This window comes from Lissotriton vulgaris, chromosome 11 (genome assembly GCF_964263255.1).
Source record: "Lissotriton vulgaris chromosome 11, aLisVul1.2, whole genome shotgun sequence".
NCBI lineage: Eukaryota > Metazoa > Chordata > Amphibia > Caudata > Salamandridae > Lissotriton > Lissotriton vulgaris.
Window position 1 is genome coordinate 870,137,083 of NC_141699.1, and position 24,213 is coordinate 870,161,295.

Genomic DNA, 24,213 nt, shown 5'->3' on the forward strand with positions numbered 1-24,213 from the left:
GGGATGGCGGTCCCCCAGCTACAGGGCCCCTCTGGACCCCCATCAAATAAAATATTTGACACCCCGGGATTTGTCCTCCCCAGGTAGCTAATTTGTAAACAACCACAGGAGCCCGTGCTTTGTTTAGATTTTTTTTTACGGCAGATCTATGCACCCTGCGCACATTTCTCAGTTTTTAGAAAAAATTACATTTTTTGGACCCTAGAGGTCCTTGTGGGACCCCCCTAAGCAGGCCTAGAGGGTCAACATATTTCTAACCTGGCCCTTTTATACATTTTGAACACTTATTCCACTGATTTCTAGACTCTCGCTTCTACAGAGGCACAAAATGGCTGCCAACACTTCCTGGTTTCAAATGTTGACAACCACTTGACAGCCAATTAGCATTCAGCGCGCAATCAGTACGGTGCGCTTAGGGTGCGCTCAGGATGCGCGGATCCACCACGGCCATAGATATATATGTACTTTTAAATGTGAATTTCTCATTAACTACTAAACAGCTTTACACCATTTAAGCAAAAGGCACGAGTCTGAACCAAGGACTACCTCTTTGCCAAATTTGGTGTAATTCCGTTCAGCAGTTCGGGCTGTAGCCGCGATGAATGGTTCCTAAGGAAAATTGCATGGGGAAAACACGTTTTGGGACCCCCCTTTTTTCTCGCCCCCCGCTTCACGAATCACCTTGAGACTTCCAGGATAGGAGCGGACCGGAGCACCCCACTAGTTTTGAAAATTTTGCGAACATTCGTCAACTGGCGCCAAAGTTATTCCAAATAGAATGTTGTGGATTTCCTATGGAAAATAGGTCCCAACTATAACTACCTACTGGCGACCGCCAGTAGGTAATATATATACATATATATATGGAAAAGAGTTTTCCATGTAAGCCCTCGATGATGCACATCAGAGTCCCAGAGGGTACAGGAAAGCAGCACATACAACAGCAGATCCAGGCAAGTTAAAGTTGTTCACTGCTTGTTTATTTTTCTTTTTTCATTGTTTCTCCATTAATTTTCAAGCATGCAAAGTGCAGGGTGCATCAGGAAACAAAAAAGATGACCTACGCGTTTCGGCCAGAGGCCTTCGTCCTATATATATGAGACTCAACTTTTTCAGCGGGGTTACCCCAGGACTCTTTGGCCTTCTTTTTTTCACTTTGTTTTTGTTGGTTTTAAGTCTCTGGGCACTTGACAACTGCTATTCAGTTCTAAAGTACATATGCTCTCCATATAAATTGTGTTTATGGACTGGTAATTCCCTAATTGGCTTATTCAATCAATCAATCAAAAATCTTTATTCGGATATTGGTAAATGCATATCAGCACAAGTCACATAATAACAGAAGGGAATACACAAATCTATTAGTCATAAAAACAATAAGATAAAATCTTACATAACAAAACATGTTAAGTCAAGTAAAAATAGTTAACAATAAAAAGCACAATAAATCATTTGAGGTATTGTGAGCTGATTAAAAACGAATCAATAAACAATATCCATTAAGTTAATATAAAACATGACCACAATATATCAAATTAGTACAATAAAACGAGCTTCATAAAGTGCACATTGTGTTTCGGGCGCATACTGCAATTTTTAGAAAAGCTACTACATGAACAATTAATTCATCATCTAGGCTGCACCTAAAGGAATAGGCAATTTTTTTTTTCAAGAATGGAATCAGAAACTGTTTTGCATATTGTTTGTAAAACTTACAAAAAAATAGGAAGTGGAGTGTTGTTTGCCCACTCCTATCATCACATGGGCATGGTAATTGATTTAAATTAGCAGTGTAGCCCAAAGGGACACACAATAAAAATGTCACTTTGCCAGCCCTTAAACGGAAGAGAAGTCCTCTCTCCCAACGACCTATTGATTTTAAAAGATAACTAGATGGTATATTTAATACATCCCGAATGGGCATATAAATGGCTACAGATGTTTTCTGGGCCTCCCTTTGGTGTCATATAGTGCTGTAATGATCATAAAGGGCCCCCAGGAGGACTTTTTTATTCATACTATCAATGTTGGTGGAATTTGTAAAAACCAATGCATTGTTAATACTACTCTCACTGCGGCAAGCCATGGTATTTCTTTTCCCTTGTCACACTTGTGACAGTCTGTTATTATCTCTCTAGTGAGGGACGCTGCAGGATTTTTCCAGATAGCGAACCAAAAAAGGTCAGGTCGAGCCTTTATGTAATCTTCAACATAGTTCAATTTTTATTCGGCGTGGGAAATATATTGTGAGGTGGAGATCGGTGAGTCCAAATTTTTTTTAAAGAATCCATTTTCTTCGAGCTGGTTTCTGTTACTCTTTGTGGAGCCCCATACCTCTGCGCCATCTGTAGCTATTGGAATGCACTGTGTTTTATACATTTTCAAGAGCGCTAACATTATCCCTTTCCTTTTGGGCTGTGGTAAACCAAGAATTGAATTAATAACTTTGGAGAACTTATTTCTGCTATATGCCACATGGTCAACCCAAGAACTATTGGCAGAAAAAACTAGCCCCAAATAGGGAAAAGTGCTAGTGCATTGTCATTTTTGATTGTCTACAGTAATAGTGTTTAAAAGATACTTTTTCGGACCACAAGACATGATAAACTATTTTTTAAATGGGTCCACAAATCTAAACTACCTATAAAATCCATAAAGCCCCATACTACAATACATAGGGCATTAGGTGTTCGGCCTATTAGGACTGCATCGTCTGAATGCAATAGGGTGGGGACAATCCCTCACTAGTTATATTGCAGCTCATTGAAGACAATGGTTGGCCAAGAGCTCGCATGTCTTTAACCTCAGCCCAGAAAGCAATTCCATTATTCAGTATGGCGACCTGTGCTAGTGCGTCCCAACGCTCATTCACGAGTTCTTCTTTCCTTTGTGAGACCACTACCATATACTTTTTTCTTAATGATTTGACAAGGGAGGGACTTCTGAGGGTTTTCGAGAGTGCCCTACGATGCTGTTATTAATTAGTGAACATTCACCATTAAACCATCTTGGTCCATGTTGTACTCCCGGGATTGGTTTAAATATTGTAGATTTAAAACCCTCGCATAATTTTGAGAAGAGGCCACCAAAGTCATCTGCGGCGTCCCTCAAGGATCCTCGCTGAGCCCCACCCTCTTCAACGTCTACATGAGCCCCCTCGCGGCCATCGCACGCCAACACAACCTCAACATCATCTCCTACGCCGACGACACCCAGCTGATCCTCTCCCTGACCAACGACCCCGCCGCCGCCAGAGCCAACCTTCACGAAGGGATGAAAGACGTAGCCGAGTGGATGACGACCAGCCGCCTGAAACTGAACTCAGACAAGACGGAAGTCCTCATCCTGGGCTCCTCGCCCTCCGCCTGGGACGACTCCTGGAAGCCCCCCGCCCTGGGCAGCGCACCCAAACCGACAGACCACGCACGCAACCTGGGCTTCATCTTGGACTCCTCCCTCACCATGACCAGACAAGTCAACGCCGTCTCCTCGTCATGCTTCAACATCCTGCGCATGCTACGGAAGATCTTCCGGTGGATCCCCACCGAGACCAGGAAGACGGTCACCCAGGCCCTCGTCACCAGCCGACTGGACTACGGCAACGCCCTCTACGCCGGAACCACCGCCAAGCTCCAGAAGAGACTCCAGCGGATCCAGAACGCCTCAGCCAGACCCATCCTCGACATCCCACGACACAGCCACATCTCCGGACATCTGAGAGACCTGCACTGGCTCCCCGTCAACAAAAGAATCACCTTCCGCCTCCTCACCCACGCACACAAAGCCCTACACGATCAAGGCCCGAGCTACCTCAGCAACCGCATCAACTTCTACGCTCCCAAACGACATCTTCGATCAGCCAGCCACGCCCTCGCCGCTGTCCCCCACATCCGAAGAAAGACATCAGGAGGAAGATCCTTCTCCTACCTGGCCGCCAAGACCTGGAACTCCCTACCGACCGACCTGCGCCTGACCCAAGACCATCTCTCCTTCAGGAAGAAGCTCAAGACCTGGCTATTCGAGCAGTAGCAGCACTCCCCCCCCCCCCCCCCCCCAGCACCTTGAGACCCTCCGGGTGTGTAGTGCGCTATATTAATGCCTGTGATTGATTGATTGATTGATAGAAGACACCAATTACCTCCAGATTAAGACAAACATGAATCAATAAGACTCGGGTAGTTCCTAACCATCTTAAACACGCATTGGCATAGCCAATAGGTCTCGCTTTTGGGACCTTATAATTATTTAGTTATGCAGCACAATATCGTTGGTGCAACAACATCAACTGTTGCTTGGCTAAACACTTATAAGGTAGCCAAAAGCGAGACCTATTGGCTATGCCAATGCTTGTTTGTTTTTGATTTGCCAATTGAAGATTGAGGACACTACTTGGACTGGAAAACAAAAAAGATATGATTTTTTTAGGCGCGCAAAATATAACATTTTAAAAAAGGACTCTGGGAGTTTGGGTAAAAGAGGTGTGCATAAGGTGGTGAGGGGGAGGGGAAAAGCTGCACACGAGGGAGTGAGAGAAACGGCAGAGGGAGAAGCACACAAAAGTAGGGGACAGAGAGAGAGACGAACACATGGTGTGGGGAAGAAGCACTCGAGAGACTGCGCAGTTCACAATGGAAGCAGCAGCACAAGAAGCTGGGGAAAAGCACAAGAGGGAAAGAAAAGCACAGAGCGCAGGGGGTGATAATACCTTGTGTGGCAATAGTGAGTCTAAGTGCATAGTTGAGACGCTCAATGCACATGTGGTGAAACAATGGGCACACACCAGTTAACCTTGTGGTGAAGGTGAAACAAGGCATGGTAAATTCATTTTGAGCAAAGTAAAAACAGCCTACTTGTGAGACGGTAGTTGCTAGGTATTAGTTGCTAGGTATTAAAGGAGACCTGCGGCTAGTGAACCCCGTTATACTGCTTAGGGTGGCAGGCATGCCTTGGGCCCAGCTTTGAAGAAAGAGGATGGGCAGCCAGTCAAACAAGGAAGCCGCGGGCATCTGTTCTGCAGGGAGTTAAAGGAGCTGGACAGGGCCACAGTAGAGTTAATGCACAACTAAGATAACTGGCACACATGACTGTTTCATTGTAGCATTTCTAAAAGCAAACTATATCAGTTATGAAAGATGATGTGTTTTGATTATGCAAGACGCATGTGATTGAGATTACCAGTGGCAGCGTGAAAGTGTTAAATGGTAATAGACCGCGAGAGAAGGGACAAGCACTGGTGTTGCCAATAGGTCTCGCAGTAGGAAAGTTGGAGCTATTGGTTTTGTAAATGACAAAGCCCTTTATGTTTTTAAAATGAAAACAAAAATAAAAGGCATTGTTATTTGCAATTGTAATAGCTCAAACTCTCGTGAATGCGAGACCTATTGCATTGCAAATGCTTGTCTGTATGGGGATTGCTGAGAAATGTACACCGTACGCTGGTTTAGATGTAAAAGAACACACGTGCACCTCCACAGTGGAGCATCTATCCCCAAAGCCAAGATGTATTGTTATGAACGACCTGGCACTTAAACTGTATAAATCTACAAAAGGTGCTTTAAAAAAACACCTAAAGAAATATTAGTGCCTGCTTCGTTCATGCACCAAACAGAGGCCTTGAACTAAAGAAGGGTCACCAATACAATGAGTCAGCTGAGCGGCGTGTACAGCCCAGTGTAACTAGACACCCCCAGAGGCGGCGGTGATCGGTTGGGGCACTCAAAGGCATTCTCCTTGGGGAAGTCCTTACAGCGTCAATCACCCGGCTGTGAAGACAGCACAGCTCGGGTAGAATGAGGGAATAAAGGCGCGTGTCTCGGCTCAGAGTGTGACCGGCCGAGGTTCAGGGAGTGTGTGGCGCGTGAGTACCCGGCAGGTCAGGTCGTGCACGCGGGAGGAGGCAGAAGGCTCACGAGGGTACTGTGGGGACTTCATTTCACCGTGGTGTTTTAGCATCCACGGCCCCTGGTGTGCACATTGGTGCTGGCAGATAGCGCCCACATGACCGCCCACTTACTTCAAGGAACTCAACTCCTGGGAGAGATATTAGTCAGTGAACGAGGGTGGCAATAGAACTGAAACCTAGATGGCGGAGATAGGACTTCTAGATCAGCATGAGGGGAGAATTTAGTCTGACGTGAACGGAATGCGAGTAAAGGTGAAGACATGGGAAATTTCGGCGAGATAGAAGGGGATTAAACATAACGGAAGAATTGGGTTTAGATGAGTGACCGGGGGTGAGATGGAAGTGGACAAAGAAAAGGATAGAAAAGCACAAGGGAGAGCAAACGATGTGAAAAGAGACGAGGGGGAGCCACGGCAGATGGAAGTGAAGGGACTACAGGAAGAGGAATGGAAGTAAACAGATGGTTGGAGACGGGCTACGGGGGATGAATTGAGATCGGCAAAAAGACAAAAACGTAAAATAGACTCTGAGGATGGGGAAAAACTGGAGGCAGAGATTCTGACTGAAAGGACACCTATTTGGAAAGACGCCATGGAGTCATAACAGTGACAATAGAAAGAACGCGATGGAGGTGTGAGAAGATGGTGTTGTGGGGAAAAGAGGCTTTTAAGCGCTGGAACTGGAAGTCTAAAAGGCAGGAAAGCGATGAATCGGCGAATACCCATCGTGGGTCTAATGCGTTACAGCAGAGATATGAGCAGGAGCCGGGAGGTGTCAAGAGGTGCAGCCAAGCGGGGTGAGAAATGGAGGCGCCAGGACAAATGGAGGAGGAAGGAAGAGGGCAAAGGGCAAGACAGACTCAAACAAGAAGGACTGGGCGAGAAGGGAGAGGGGATGCCAGCAGGGAGAGAGGAGGAAAGGTGGGAGGGAACACAGCCTGGGGGAAGCTGGCTGGGGAGGGGGAGGAGAAATGCAAGTAAGGCTGTGCGCGGGGAGAGAGAGGAGAGGTGCTGGAGCTGGGGAACAGATGGCCGTGAAAGTTTATGGCCCAAAAGCGCGTGCCTGTATAAATATAGCCAATAGGTCTCGCTTTTTGGACCCTATAAGTATTTAGTTATGCAGCAGAATATCCTTGGTGCAACAACACCAACTGTTGCATGGCTAAACACTTATAAGGTCCCAAATGCTTGACCTATTGGCTATGCCAATGCTTGTTAATCTTGTTAACTATCCACTCCCAAGCTGCGTGGCACCACATCCAGGTTTGAATCTTTCAGTCTCTTTGCTCTGTTGCGTTTGTACACAATCTAGCGAGTTCTAAGTAGCCACCTCCCTCTCCTCTTTAAAACTTCACTCATAGTGCACCTCACTTTAATCAAATGGGTGGAATGCTGCTTATTGAGGGCGACCCCTACATGAAGAGAGCCCTGGCACAAAACAAGGAAAAAATACATTGTAAAAGTGTGATACACAAAAGAAGGGAAGGGAGGGAACGGAAGAAGGTAGATAGATGTGATAGGAAGAAATAGAGAAGAAGGAAGAAAGAAATAGGGGACGAAGAGAAAGAAACACAAGCCGAAGAAATAGGAGAAGGAAGCAAAAAAGAATGAAATAAACAGAAAAATAAAGAAACAGATGGAGGGGGAAAAAGGAAGAAGAAAAAAAGGAGAGGTGAAAAGGGAGGGAAAGGCTGGAAAGGCAAGAAGATGGAAGTGTGAGAAATAGAGAGAACGCTGATGTCGTACAAGTTCTTGAGACACCCTCTCCTCAGCACCTTTCTGGTAAACTCTGTCGGAGGAATGAGGAAGCGAGCGGCGTGCTGAGTGCTGCACTCGAAGCATGCAGGGTAACAGTGTGAGGAGCAGAACTGAGGAGAGACAGACAGGCAGGCACAGATGAGAGACAGACAGGCACAGAAGAGAGACAGGCACAGAGGAGCGGCTGCACGGAGAGAGGAGAAACGATAGGGGGGGACAGCAGTGGAGAGGAGACACAGGGGCCGAGGATAGACAGACAGGAGTGACAGATACAGTGGGGGAGAGATGGCGCAGAACGAGAAGCACACATGAGAAAGCGGCACAGAGGAGAATAGATAAGGGGGTGAGCCACAGAAGAGGGCAGCAGAGAGGCAGCCGAAGCCGAGAGTAACATGGAGAACAGACGGACACGAAAAGGAATAAATAACAAGCATAGCTAGAGAGCAGCGGAGTGATCGAGGATAGACAGCCACAGAAGAGGGCAGCAGAGAGGCAGCCGTAGCCGAGAGTAACATGGAGAACAGACGGACACGAAAAGGAATAAATAACAAGCATAGCTAGTGAGCAGCGGAGTGATCGAGGATAGACAGACAGGAGTGACAGATACAGTGGGGGAGAGATGGGGCAGAACGAGAAGCACACATGAGAAAGAGGCACAGAGGAGAATAGAATAAGGGGGTGAGCCACAGAAGAGGGCAGCAGAGAGGCAGCCGAAGCCAAGAGTAACATGGAGAACAGACAGACACGAGGAGAAACGATAGGGGGGGGACAGCAGTGGAGAGGAGACACAGGGGCCGAGGATAGACAGACAGGAGTGACAGATACAGTGGGGGAGAGATGGGGCAGAACGAGAAGCACACATGAGAAAGAGGCACAGAGGAGAATAGATAAGGGGGTGAGGCACAGAAGAGGGCAGCAGAGAGGCAGCCAAAGCCGAGAGTAACATGGAGAACAGACGGACACGAAAAGGAATAAATAACAAGCATAGCTAGAGAGCAGCGGAGTGATCGAGGATAGACAGCCACAGAAGAGGGCAGCAGAGAGGCAGCCGAAGCCGAGAGTAACATGGAGAACAGACGGACACGAAAAGGAATAAATAACAAGCATAGCTAGAGAGCAGCGGAGTGATCGTGGATAGACAGACAGGAGTGACAGATACAGTGGGGGAGAGATGGGGCAGAACGAGAAGCACACATGAGAAAGAGGCACAGAGGAGAATAGATAAGGGGGTGAACCACAGAAGAGGGTAGCAGAGAGGCAGCCGAAGCAGAGAGTAACATGGAGAACAGACGGACACGAGGAGAAACAATAGGGGGGACAGCAGTGGAGAGGAGACAGAGGGGCCGAGGATAGACAGACAGGAGTGACAGATACAGTGGGGGAGAGATGGCGCAGAACGAGAAGCACACATGAGAAAGAGGCACAGAGGAGAATAGATAAGGGGGTGAGCCACAGAAGAGGGCAGCAGAGAGGAAGCCGAAGCTGAGAGTAACATGGAGAACAGACGGACACGAAAAGGAATAAATAACAAGCATAGCTAGAGAGCAGCGGAGTGATCGAGGATAGACAGCCACGGAAGAGGGCAGCAGAGAGGCAGCCGAAGCTGAGAGTAACATGGAGAACAGACGGACACGGAAAGGAATAAATAACAAGCATAGCTAGAGAGCAGCGGAGTGATCGAGGATAGACAGCCACAGAAGAGGGCAGCAGAGAGGCAGCCGAAGCTAAGAGTAACATGGAGAACAGACGGACACGAAAAGGAATAAATAACAAGCATAGCTAGAGAGCAGCGGAGTGATCGAGGATAGACAGACAGGAGTGACAGATACAGTGGGGGAGAGATGGGGCAGAACGAGAAGCACACATGAGAAAGAGGCACAGAGGAGAATAGATAAGGGGGTGAGCCACAGAAGAGGGCAGCAGAGAGGCAGCCGAAGCCGAGAGTAACATGGAGAACAGACGGACACAAGGAGAAACGATAGGGGGGGACAGCAGTGGAGAGGAGACACAGGGGCCGAGGATAGACAGACAGGAGTGACAGATACAGTGGGGGAGACATGGGGCAGAACGAGAAGCACACATGAGAAAGAGGCACAGAGGAGAATAGATAAGGGGGTGAGCCACAGAAGAGGGCAGCAGAGAGGCAGCCGAAGCCGAGAGTAACATGGAGAACAGACGGACACGAAAAGGAATAAATAACAAGCATAACTAGAGAGCAGCGGAGTGATCGAGGATAGACAGCCACAGAAGAGGGCAGCAGAGAGGCAGCCGAAGCCGAGAGTAACATGGAGAACAAACGGACACGAAAAGGAATAAATAACAAGCATAGCTAGAGAGCAGCGGAGTGAACGTGGATAGACAGACAGGAGTGACAGATACAGTGGGGGAGAGATGGGGCAGAACGAGAAGCACACATGAGAAAGAGGCACAGAGGAGAATAGATAAGGGGGTGAGCCACAGAAGAGGGTAGCAGAGAGGCAGCCGAAGCTGAGAGTAACATGGAGAACAGACGGACACGAGGAGAAACGATAGGGGGGGACAGCAGTGGAGAGGAGACACAGGGGCCGAGGATAGACAGACAGGAGTGACAGATACAGTGGGGGAGAGATGGCGCAGAACGAGAAGCACAAATGAGAAAGAGGCACAGAGGAGAATAGATAAGGGGGTGAGCCACAGAAGAGGGCAGCAGAGAGGAAGCCGAAGCTGAGAGTAACATGGAGAACAGACGGACACGAAAAGGAATAAATAACAAGCATAGCTAGAGAGCAGCGGAGTGATCGAGGATAGACAGCCACAGAACAGGGCAGCAGAGAGGCAGCTGAAGCTGAGAGTAACATGGAGAACAGACGGACACGGAAAGGAATAAATAACAAGCATAGCTAGAGAGCAGCGGAGTGATCGAGGATAGACAGCCACAGAAGAGGGCAGCAGAGAGGCAGCCGAAGCCGAGAGTAACATGGAGAACAGACGGACACGAAAAGGAATAAATAACAAGCACAGCTAGAGAGCAGCGGAGTGATCAAGGATAGACAGACAGGAGTGACAGATACAGTGGGGGAGAGATGGGGCAGAACGAGAAGCACACATGAGAAAGAGGCACAGAGGAGAATAGATAAGGGGGTGAGCCACAGAAGAGGGCAGCAGAGAGGCAGCCGAAGCCGAGAGTAACATGGAGAACAGACGGACACGAGGAGAAACGATAGGGGGGGACAGCAGTGGAGAGGAGACACAGGGGCCGAGGATAGACAGACAGGAGTGACAGATACAGTGGGAGAGAGATGGGGCAGAACGAGAAGCACACATGAGAAAGAGGCACAGAGGAGAATAGATAAGGGGGTGAGCCACAGAAGAGGGCAGCAGAGAGGCAGCCGAAGCCGAGAGTAACATGGAGAACAGACGAACACGAAAAGGAATAAATAACAAGCATAACTAGAGAGCAGCGGAGTGATTGAGGATAGACAGCCACAAAAGAGGGCAGCAGAGAGGCAGCCGAAGCCGAGAGTAACATGGAGAACAGACGGACACGAAAAGGAATAAATAACAAGCATAGCTAGAGAGCAGCGGAGTGATCGAGGATAGACAGACAGGATTAAACAAGCAATGCGCAATGCTGGGGGAGGGGGAGGGGGAGGGCCATTAGCCTGTAAGAACTTGCAGCAAAATCAAAGGAAGGGTGGGAGGGACATTGGGGAACAGATGGCCGTCAAAGTGCGGGCCTGTGGCCACGTGAACTCGAAGAAAACCGCACGAAAAAACCTGTGGTTTCATGAGTATTTTGAGCACTTGAATTCTCCCCATTTCCCATTCCTTCGGAATGGAAAAGGTGAGACCTAAAAATGCTTCGGGTCTCAATTGCGCTTTTTTTTATCACACCAGGTCCGATGACGCTGCTGCGAGAGGGGAGCTATTAAAAGCTTACAGGGGCTAAAATCAATAAACGAACAGCCTTGGCAAGGTCCGGCAGGCTGGAGCTTTCACTCTGAAGACTGATATAGCCTGCAGTTCATCTTAAAGTGCTCGATTTCCTGAAAATCTAGAATCAACTACTCTCTAAGAATTATTTCCAGTGACAGGGTTTTACCCTGTGAACCAAAGACATGCAACAACAGAGCTGCAAAACACGAAACGTTTTTGAACCTGAGCAGCCATGCACTACGCTTTGAAGTTTTCCTCTAAAAGACTAACAAAATTATATTTAAACAAGTAGTGCAGCCGATGCATAATGGTATCGCATTAAACAGGACTGAAACCATCATGCTAACGAAACAAGCCTTGGCCGCACGCGCCCGCTCAAAGTTAAAACAAGCGTGCGGCGAGCGATGCGCTTAATGAGCATGAGGAATGCCATATGGCGCCTCTGCTAATGCATTGCAAGCTGTAGGCCGGCGGTAGCATTTTTTGAAGCCCTTACTTCAAAAGCGCTGGGTCAGGCGAGACCTAAAAAGAGATCTTTGTAGTTGACTCCTGAATGTCAGATCATTGTCCTGCCACTCTCAAGATGTTTTATCCTTGATAACTGATGATGATCCGGACATCTTTTTCTTCACGGAAACTTGGCTGCATGATCAGTCTATGGCGGTCATGAATCTAGCCCTGCCTGTGGGATACACCATGCATTCCCTCCCCCGCAATGCTAGAGGTGGAGGTATAGCAGTTGTGGTAAAATCATGTTACCCCTGCATTTGGAAACCTATCACCATAGCAGGATGTGAGAGTGCCCTTTTTAACATCTCAGTGAACCCCCACTTCACTTTTACGGGACTACTAATATACATGCCCCCTGGTCCTGATGGCGCTTTTTGCCAAAGCCTCCCGGAGGTGATCTCCTCCCTAGTTTTAAAAACAGCTAATTTTACAATCATAGGCGACCTTAACCTGCATATGGACGCTCCACTCTCCAACTCGGTCCATAGCTTGTTAGCTGATCTTGAAGCGCTTCAATTGACCCAATTGGTACTACTACCGACCCATACTGGTGGCCACATATTAGATCCCGTCCTGACGAATCTTGCGACTAATATCTCAGTGCTGCCTCCCAGACCTATGGCCTGGACTGATCACCATTTGATTGATATCCGTATAGTCAATACTTTACCTCCCCCGAGAAACAACACCCCAGCCAGTTTCAGACGCCCCTGGAGAAACTTGAATTTAGAGCATTTCCATCAGCTATTGATGAAATACCATCCTTCACCTCCTACTGAAGTCTCCCGTGGCTATGATAGTTTCTGCGAATGGCTCAATCAGTCACTAGATATGCTCATTCATGCCAAGTGGTGTAAGACCAGATCCAGTCCTTCTAGCCCTTGGTATGATGAATCTCTCAAAACACTTAAAGCCTCCTGTAAAAAAGCAGAACGCGCATGGCGTAAAACTTATGATACTGACCTCAAGGCGGCCTACAGGGCCTGCACTAGAGTGTATCATAGGGCCATATGTGCAGCTAGGGCTGCTTTTTACGCTCAGGAGATTAAGAATAGTACAAACCCCACTAAGGTCATCTTCAGGGTGTGCAAGGACCTTACAAGCAAGAGGACAGACATTGCTACTATTGAACCCTCCATGGCACACTGCGAGGATCTAGCCTCGTTTTTTGTAGAAAAGGTGGAGGCCATTTATAGATCATTTTCTCAGCTTCCCATCAGGGAGAATATGTCTACATCCTTGGCTCTCAAACCACTGCTAACTATCCCTAGTCCAACTTGGGATGAGTTTTTAGCTTTGACGACAAAAGTCAAATCCGGTTCTCCGGATGATTCCATGCGACCCGCTCAATTCCGGCAATTTGCTGAATGCTGTTATCCTGCCCTGCACGATCTCATCAATCTGTCCTTCAGTACGGGCAGCGTTCCCAAGGCTTGGAAACAGGCGATGGTCATTCCGATCCTTAAAAAACCTGCCCTCGATCCGACTAAGCCAGAACACTATCGGCCCATTTCCCTTCTTCCTTGGCCAGCCAAACTAGCGGAAGCGCATGCTAATCGTATTCTATCATCTCACCTGCAAGAAACGAATCTACTGGATAATTCCCAGAACAGATTCCGTGCAGGTCATAGCACCGAAACTGCTCTTTTGGCTGTGGTGGAGCACATCAGGAAGATGTTGGATCAGGGTCAGACGGCGGCACTGATCCTTCTGGATCTTAGTGCCGCCTTTGATACGGTGTCCCATCAGATTCTCTTACATCGTCTGATGGAGGCTGGAGTTGGAGAGATGGCATTTGAGTGGTTCCGCTCCTTTCTTAAGGATCGAGGTTTCAAAGTGTCTACACCTCCTTTTGTCTCTGCTTCACGCCCTATTCTTCAGGGCGTTCCCCAAGGTTCGGCTCTTAGCCCCACTTTATTTAATTTATATGTTCAGCCTTTGGCGGAGGTAGCCCATAGTTTTGGTCTTTCCTTAGTGTCGTTCGCCGATGACACGCAGCTGGCGGTGGCACTTAATGGTGACTCTAACATGGACGCCCCCACCTTCCAGTCAGCGTTAAAAGCTGTTTCTGGCTGGATGGCGAACAACCGACTCCAACTTAATGCCTCTAAGACCGAGGTCATTATTTTTGGTAAAGAAAGTGGGCTATGGGGAGATCAATGGTGGCCCACTGATCTTGGCCCTGCTCCCACCCCTGTGAGTGAAGTCAGAAACCTCGGGGTGTGGTTCGATGATAAGCTTTCCTTTACCTCCCATACTAAACGTGTGGCTGGCGTATGTCTAGGTACTCTGCAATGTCTGAGACCTATTTTTAAGTTTTCTGATGCTGAGACAAGACAGATTATAGTCCAAGCTCTGGTTCTTACCAGATTGGACTACGCCAACTCTCTGTTTTTGGGCTTAAATCAGGCCGAACTATCTCGCCTTCAGAGGGTCCAAAATGCGGCGGCTAGGATGCTTGTCGGCCTCCCGAAATTTGTCTCAGCTCGCCAAACTATCCAGAATCTCCACTGGCTACCGATTGAGCAAAGAGTTAAGTTTAAAGCCCTCTGCTTAACTTTTAAAATTCTTAAACTAGCTTCCCCTCCTATTCTTTCACAGACTATCCTGCACTATGTCCCTGCTAGAGCTCTTCGGTCTGCGGGATTGAACCTTGCCACGGTGACGCGTTTTAAACGAGCTAGAATGGGTGGACGCTCGTTCTCAGTGCTGGCGGCTGTCCTCTGGAACTCTCTGCCAGCTCCACTCCGTTCAATCCCTGACTTGCTTCTTTTTAGGAAGGCTTTGAAGACCTTCCTCTTTTCCACAGTTTAGTCTTGTCTTCTTGCCTTCGCCTTCTTCGATGTGTTGTGTTATCCAATTCTCCAAGCGCCGGGACGCCTCTTGGCTGCGGCATCCGTGCGCTATACAAAAAAATAAATAACATTATGGACAATCGATGGAGGCTGTATCCACAAGCTCAAGACAGTACGTGATGAGCTTGAGTGAGTGGGCTGTTTTCTTTTAGAACTGGTGGGTTTTCCAGGCTTCCTTTTGCGCTTGGCCACTGGAACTGCGGCAGGCGCTAATATGTCCATATTTGACTGTGATTCAGGCATATCAGCACCCTTAGAGCTGCCACTAGAGAGAGTTATATTGTTAGCACCTGTACCATGGGATATCATGAAGCTGGATTCAATTATAGGCGTAGGACTGGCTGCAGATTGGGTAGCTGAATCTACTGGCAACCCGCCTGCTTTTGGACCATTCAGTAATGCCTCACTTCTAGGTAAGCATTGTTCAGTGAGTTTAATTTCACTAGAAATAATGCTGACAACCCTTTCTAACATGCTATCTGTACTAGTGGTAGCAGAGCGCAGAGTCAGTGTCCCTGTTCTCTTCCACATGATTAACACTTAAAGACTGCTTCAAAGTAGTGGTGCACTCACCTCAGTCACCTAATCATTAGCTGTTAGTAGATGAAAGAGGGGTAGCCCAGCCCTGACTCTTCCTGGCGCTGATGGGCGCAGACGGCCCCACCCTTGGCCCAGGTTTTGTCTGGGCATGTCCACGCAAGTCCTGCTCTGCGGGAGACAGGCAGCGACTCTATGGCCATCAAGTTGGCAGCGTCAGCCGCATTGTTAGCTGGGGGCTGTAGTCCCTGGTCATGGCAGCCAGCAGCAGGCAGTGATGGTGTTATGGACTCCGCGCTGCAGGAGACCGGCAGCGTCTTTATGGCTCTCGCGCCTCCAGGCTTGTCACGTTTGCGGCATCAGCAGTGTTGTTAGCTGGGGGCTGTAGTTCCTGGTCATGGCAGGCAGCAGCAGGGAGTGATGGCGTTGTGGATCTTGTGCTGCGGGAGACCGGCAGCATATGTATGGCCCTCACGCCACGTGGCACGTCTCGTTGGCGGCGTCAGTTGTGTTGTTAGTTGGGGACTGTAGTCCCCGGTCACATCAGGAAGCATCAGGGAGTGATGGCGTTGTGGATCCCCAGTTGCTGTGATTAATAGTAGATCTCCTTTCCCCTGACATACTCAAGGGTGAATGTTGGGGGCTGGTGTTAAGCTCGACCCCCCAACATCCTTTCCGTTCGGGGTTCGGTTTCTTCTCCTCATTTGGCCGCAGCTGGTTTCAGCCTCGAGACCTGGTCAGGGTCACGGCAGTCTGTTGGCTTATTTGATTTCCTACTAAGTCCCTAATACAGTGCACAGGTGTGCCCAGGGCCTGTAAATCCGAGACTACTAATGGGCCTGCAACAGAAGTAGTTTTTCAAAGCTGTCTCAGACTTGCCACTGCAGTGACTACGCTCAGTTTTCAACTACCATGTTGACTTGGCAAAGTGTACCTACATGCCAGGCCCTTCCCTTTTCTTACATCTCAGTCACCCCTGAGGTAGGCCCATGGCAGCCCCATGGGGAGGGTGCAGTGTATTTAAAAGTTAGGACGCATAGTGGTGTCATTTTGAATGTCCTAGTAGTGAAATACTGTGTATTTATCGATATTTTCATATTAAATTTGCCAGAATTGTATGTTTTTAGGGTATTATCTTTTTTTAATGACACTTTTATGATTGTACTGTGTCTTTTATGATTAAAATTATCGAATAAAGACTATTTGAACTGAACTGAACTGAACTGAAAAACTGTGTATTTCGTTGTCACAGTTGAAAGGCTAACTCTCCCCTAGGTTAACAAAGGAGCTGCTTGGTAAAACTTTACCAAGGTAGCTTGCCAGTGGAAGCTGATAGAAAAATAGAGTTTAGTATACCTGAACTCAGGATTTAAAAATACATCTTTTAGTAAAGATAATTTTTCTTTTATGTGTTTGAAAATAAAAATTTTAGAAAACTGGTATTTTCTTGTCTAACCATCCTGTATGCTTCTGCCTTTTGTATATTCCCTGTCTGGGTTTAGAGTGACAGGAACAGGGGATGTGCATTCACACTTGACAGACACAAGGGGGGTTGAGGTGTGTCCTGCCTTCTCTGGGTGACTCATTGCCAGGCTGAATAGACCTGGCTGCATTTAGAGTACTGGGAGGAGCTGTTGCTTTCACCTGAATGGACTGTGGCTGCCTCTCACAAAGCTGTCTCCACCTCCTGTGGTGAACCTGGCCTGAGCCATGCTGGACTGGTTTAGGTGTGCCAGAGAAATCCTGTTTGTACCAACTTCAAAAGAAAATGTGGTATAAATATTGGGGCACTGACCCCCAGAACTTTAGATTACTATTCGACTAGGGAACCTGCCAGGAAGAAGAGCTGGAGGAGAGACTACCACTTTGCTGCGTGCTTTTCTGGGTTGGCCTGCAGTTGCTGAATTTGTCTTGGGCAGGGAAAGGACTGCACTGTGCTTTCTGCATCCTAAGTATCTCTAAGGGCTTGATGTAGAGCGTGTCTCCTGTTGGAAGCATCTTCTGGGTACCGGCTTCTAGAACTGGATGTTTCAGCTGCAATAGAGGAGAAAAAGTAACCTGACGCCATCAATGACGCCGCTGCCAACTCCGTGAACTGAAAGCACCGCTGAGGGCATAGTCACACTTCGTACCGCAACCCAATTCTCGCCCACGACGCTGTCTGACGCCACCACTGTGCTGCTGCTTTCATCGTGATCTGTGGGCACCACACTCCGCACTGCCCCGCTTCACACCACAGCCCTGGTATCTCCAACTATGCAGCAATGCCATCACCAATGACCCTGCGTGCACCATGACCTGTGGACACCATTCGTGGAGAACACGGAGCACCATCCCACTATGCACTGCAGCCCTGGGCTCACCGCCGCAGCCGCTCTAAGCTGACATTGACACAGTGGTTTGGGAGCACCTCTCGTAGGTTTTTAGATGTATCACCCCATCTCACACCGCAGTCTTGGTCCACTGACATCAACACCATCTACTCCAGATCGTCAACTGACGCCGCTGCTTGTGCCGCGACCTGTGGGTTCCACAAAATCCATTGCCCCATCTCGAACCGGAGCCTTGGGTCTACCATCGACAGCGCTTCAGCAATGATGATGCCGCTGCTTGCACCGTGACCTGTCAGCACCGCTTCACACCACAGCCCCGATGCCTGTCGACACCGGCGCTCCTGACTTCAAGCTCATGGATTTTGACCTGCAACGCGTGTGACTTCGAAGGCATGACAACTCTTGCACTGATGTCCAAAATGGACGCCTGCAGACACCACTCCTATGGAGCACACCACAAGGTCCGATGCCTGCATCTTCAAAGGTTCTGTTTTACAGGTCTTGACACTGTAGCTGGCCCGCAATGCCACAACCAGCCATAACTTTTGGATTTGTTTGTTCACAACGTTGTGATAGCCCCAGACGGAGCTATCAACTTCAATGAACTGTATATTAAAAAGTCTATTTTTGCTTTATTTGTATTTGGTGTCGTTTGAACAATCATCATGACATTTTCCCACAAAAGTGTCAAGGTATCTGTTTGTCACGGAAAGTTTGGGGGTGATCCGTGCAGTGGGGAGCAAGAATTTGGGGTGCAAAATAAGGGTGCGTTTCTAATGTTAATTCCCATAGGATCCATTAGCCATACCAATAGCCCGAACTGCTGAACGGACTTACACCAAATTTGGCAAGGAGGTTGATGTTGGCTCAAGGAAGTGTCTTTTTGTCTATTTGGTGTAAATCTGTTCAGTAGTTTTAGAAAAATGTAAGCCTAAAATTATAGTGATATCTCTGGTTGTGAAGCCCTCACGAACAAAGAAGACCTTGTGTAGGAAAATGCACTGCTCTGATTGGCTGCCAACACTTCAACCAGGAAGTGTTGGCAGCCATCTTGGGAATCAGCTTCACAGAATCTCCTAAAAAATAAGTAAAAATAAATAAAAAGGGGTAGGGTAGGAATACCCTTACCTCCAAGCCATGGTCTTCGGGTCCCCATGGGACTCCACTAAGGCAGAAAAGCATTTTTTTTTAAATTGTTGCGCTATTCGTTATTTTGCAGCAAAAAAAAATAATAACCCCCAGGTGGGTCCAGCCCCGGGGCATGTCATAAATATAGGAGGGGGCACACAGGGCACCCCTCCTAGGGCTTATCAGAGCCCCGGGGAACGCTACCTCCCCGGGACACTTTTCATTATTAATGTGGGGAGGTCCACCCCACTACCCCTCCTGTCACCTCTAGTATGTCCCATACAGTGGGATTGCCAAGAGGTTTTCAGAGGCCACGTCACCTGTCTCAACAACTCTGCAAACTAGGCTCCTGGCGCACTACTAGTTGGGGGATGAAGTCCACTTTACTCCTGAGAGGCCTTAGTTGTCAATAAGTCCTCCTTGTAGGAGAGTAGGGTCTGCTTCTTATAGTTACCCCCACTTTTTGCTGATGTTTCACTGTTTTTGACTTAGTCTGGCTGGTATCCTGCTATCCAGGACCCCATCCTAGCTGCGTTCTCCTATAAATTGATTTAATGTACTTTAGGTACACCACAGTTTGGATTCTGGGGTACCCTTATATGTCCCTAGTACATAGTTCTTCAAACTGTGGAGCGTGCCCCCCTGGGGGGGCACAACACCATCTCAGGGGGGGCGCGCTCTCTACCCTAGCATTTTATTGCTCCCCACTTTCCTAATCAATGGGGCACGACCTACCCATAAGTTTGTCATGTTGAAAGCAAACCATGAAAGCAGTTCGCTTTCGGTTTCACAGCACAGGAGACTCCCTGCCTCCCAACGCAGATTAAGCTTTTCAGCTCTCGGAATGAATCGTCCCAGGAAGGTTAGTTCTTCACAGGAAAGAGGCAACATTTCTCTTTAAATTACATTAGTATGGGCATGTCAATTCTTCATAAATTGTAGAATGCACACTTAATTGACTGTGTTAAAAACTTTGAGCTGGCTTTCCCTTCAGATTCGATTATGCAACGATTTCATGACAATAGTGTGGACATTTACTGAGTTGGCAACATTTAGACACATTGTACACTGACAAATTTATCATTAGTTTGAGTTGTAAAGCAATTTTGTTTCTGTGTCAATGATTATGTTTTTAAATAAAACATTTGGTGAGGAGAAATGTTTGCATGTTTATATATTTCATGGGTTTGAGAAGGGGCAGGTAATGCAGTATCGTATTTTGTTTAGTTTCATGTCATGTAGGATGATTCAAATACTCTGGGGACACTCATGGGCATTTAATAGTACATTAGCAGTTCTGAGTTTGGCAAGATGGGGCGCGGATACGTTTCAAGCAGTGCTTAATTAGAGCTGGAGCTTTCCGATACTCACCACCGGCACTTATTTCACAAGGCCGGGGCTACAATTTCTGACCCTGCAGGTGGTCTCAATATTAATTGCCCAACTTCAAAATAAAAAGAACAGCATACCTTGCATGGTGACGGGCTGGTATGTTTTCATAGGCAGGCGTAGGTCTGTCCAGGCAGGCATGATTGTGTATCACCACGTTAGTGATGACGTCATCATGCCTGTCATGAATCCAAGAAGTCATCATCAATGAATGGCTTTCATTCTATTCTGCGAGTTTGCTGCACCCTGCCACTGCCTGAGCCTAAGCCTCCCATTGGATCGCTGCACCCCTATGGCAAGCCTTATCCATCCTGAAGGCAGGGTGCTGGGTTTTGTGTGAGAGGGTGTCCATGCATGAGCAGGGCCCCTCTGCAGCCTTCGGAATCTATTTTCCGGGGTTGTTCTGTGATGCAGCCAACCATATACTCTTAAGTGCATTATAACCTCGGGGTAAATGCTAACTTTGAAATGGCTGCAAGGAAACATGTTGTGTTTGGTGTCAAACACCTTGGAATCATACCTCCCCGCCAGTACTGGTGGGGGAGGTTATGATTCCAGCTCAAACCGGTTGCAGGGGCACTCAGCCCCTGCTCTGTTGCGAAACTGGTCAAAGGGCATGGGTGTAGCCACCCTTCTGTCCTGACCCTCCCATAGGTGGCTCTCCAGAGTTTGTCCCACCCCTGACTTGAGTATGAAGTAGGAACCCCTGGCTACAGGACTTTAAACTTTACCTTGACTAAACTCTGCTACTGAAACCAAAGTACTTCGACGATCTGCACAACGCTGGATGACTGAAGAATCTCCCTTGAAGTAAAGGAGTTACTCCCCTGCAAGGCAGGTGCCTCAACAAATCTGACTAGTTTGCATCTACGCAGCTCCTGAAGGGCTCAGAAAATTTTGCAACAGAGGAGGTGGGTCCTTAGCTTCCCCAAGGCCGACCAGTGTTGTCAACAAACCTGAGACCCGCAGCCCTCGTGGGGACCATGCAACCCAAACCCCTGGGCATCTTGAACATTTGCAGCAGCATATGCTTTTTGGCAATCCCTGAGGCTGTGCTTTGGGCTACTTGTAGTCCAGTCCCCGAGCAGTGTTTCCACCGCAGATTACCGACCTACACTCCACGAGTGTTCCATGGGCTGGTATTGTGTGATTCCTCTCAAGGTCCCTTCGCGATCCCTGGTCCATCAATCTGTGGGTCCCTGTGAAGGCCACTTTGACTTTCTGTGGGCTTTCCTGGTTGCTCCAGATGTGCCCTGACTCTCCTTAGCTTGGGGAGTCCCCAGGACCTTGCTGGTCCTCACCAAAACATCTTTTCTCTCACTGCGTGGGTTGCAGTTGCCAAGGTTTGTTGTTCTCCAATCTCGACACCGACTCCCCAGCACTCGACATCCTTCATGGAACAGCTCGCCTACAGACTTTGGTCATTGTCGACATCTCCTGGTCCCCGTGGCAGCAGAGTCAATCTTCACCTCTTCGCACCTGAAGCACCCAACATCAGTGGGCATTCTTCTACTGAGCCCCTGGTCACTGGCAAGTGGCCCAGACTCTGTCCCCTCTGCTTTCAGGTTTTTCACGGCTCTTATCCAGGCTTGGATCACATTGTACACTTTTCCTCTTCACAGTAGCAGCTCTTTGCAGCATCACACCATTGAAAACGATTAAGATTCCAGACACCATTTGACATCTATGCACCCGGCGTCCCTGGGTTAGGTAACACAAGTACTCCAGTGCTCACGTGGGTGCTGGCCTTCGAACCTTCTAAGTCTAAAAGGGTTTGCTCAAAGTCCTCTCCTAAGTGTCCTTAAACTTTAAAATATCAAACCGTGACTTTCCCATATGATTGTACGGATTTCGCGGCTGTGTTCTCACACGGCACGCGTCCCCTGTAGGTCCCCTGTGTCACTACCTTGGGTGGTTCATTGGGGTCCCAGCGATTCTACGTGCTCTAGGCACTGTTCCTAGTCAAGTTGTGGTTGTTATACCACTTTCTTAGTATAAGGTTCAGTCTCCCCCTGGATCCCGCTATGTAATGTGCTATTTACTGTCGTTCTATTACTGTATTATTGTGTGCCTAATTCTCTAATCTCATAAAGAGGTAAGTGGAGAGTATTTAGAAATAAATACATATATTTTATATATACCTTGAGTGGTTCTCCTTTCATTTGGTCAATCAAGAGGTTATAATCGGGTAAATCAAGCTGCTTTACATTCCTTCAAGACTTAGCCTGAAGGCTGCTCTCCATAGCTGCCACTAGGATAGCTTTCAATAAAGGTTGTCTTTAACCTAATCATCAATAATGGTTGATTGGACTGGTACAAGGTGCCCACTATAACTAGTGGACAGCATATACCAGGCCAACTTCTCACACTCCTGATACCTCCTGTAAGTCCTACACAGTGCAATTCTTGAGAGCTGGTCGGAGACCCTGTCCCCTTTCTCCACCACTCTGCAAAGTGACTACTACTTTAAAAACCATAGCAATTCACAGAAAAAACAAAGGTTACAGGAACATTATAATTAGGGATTAGCACTTAAAAAAACGTAGAAATTCACTGAAAAAACAGAAGGTTACAGTGAGGATATGGTTAGGAAACATAATTTAAAAAAACGTTAGACATTCACTTAAAAAAAGTAAGGGTACAGGGATGCTATAGTTAGGCTGACGTCCCTCGTACAAAACCAGAGAAAATACAGCAGTCATAGTTAGCTGAGCAAACTATAACTCGCTCCCCAGCAATACACTGCTTATGACCTCAAATTTTACATCACTCATGACATGGTCAGTGATATGACTGATGACATCATCCTGTGATTGGCTGTGTTTTAAAAAAGCTTATGAAGGTTAAACATATTTACCAAGGTGTATTGGTGAATCAGTGGGTGTAAAAGTGCCCGTATGGATGATTCAGTGGGTGCTTGACTTACTCTATAAGTGAGTGATTAGGTGTCTAAGTGAATTTATGGGCGAGTTACTAGGTTTTGTAAATGTCTGTATCAGTCTTTCTGTTGGTGTGTAAGTAGCTGTATGGGTTGGTGAGTGCGTACATGAGTGGCTGTATGGGGGATTGATTGGTTGTCTGAGTACCTGTATGAGTGTCTGTGTAGGTGGGTGAGAGGGTGTGTGACTGCCTGCATGAATGAGTGAGTGGGTGAGTCAGTAGCTGTATGGGTTCGTGAGTCCATCTGTGAAGCTGTATGGGTGACTGAGTATGTGTATGGCTGTGTCAGAGAGTGAATGGATATGTCAGTGGAATATGGAGATTGAGACTCACATGGCTCCTACAAATATCTCATATTTCGCAATCACATAATTCCAGGTGTGTGTGGCTACAAGACTCTTGTGGCCAGGCCAGATATACTGAGGGCATGCACTGCCCTTGCGTCATGCAAGGCAACACAATGTAATATAAGCCTTTTTACGGGATTTTCGAAGGCACGCAAAACCACCTTGCAAGGTGGTGCATTTTGCTTTGATGGGTTACCTTGCAGCAGGCAGTTGTTCCATGGGTGGAGTGTGGACATTTCCATTCATCGTCCCATTGATTTTGGCAACTTTCCAGATTTACAAAGACTCATGACTTCCTTTTTCAATGTGTGAGGCATTCTGCATCACACATAGAAAAAGGAAAATACCTTTAAGGATTGTTTTTGTGCAGAAATTCGGACAAAAAAATCTGTAACTGTGACTCATAGCATGATTGTTCCCCTATAATGTACATGTACTTTGAAGGGATTTCAGAAATACCCACTGTTTTAAAAGACTACCAACTGTTTTCTTTCTGCTCATGTAACTGCCACCTGTTTTACATCACAGATTCAATGTTGAGGTGTTTGTTCATGAATCATTCCGAAGGGAAATCCAATATCATAGGTGGGAGCAGTATAT

At 47.5% G+C, this 24,213-nt stretch overlaps 1 protein-coding gene across 1 annotated transcript in view; it reads right to left on the bottom strand.

Annotated features, from left to right (window-relative positions):
• The window catches only part of KIF1A (kinesin family member 1A), a 2,508,766-nt gene that overhangs the window by 423,579 nt on the left and 2,060,974 nt on the right, over positions 1-24,213 (bottom strand). The gene's annotated exons all lie outside the window — the stretch shown is intronic.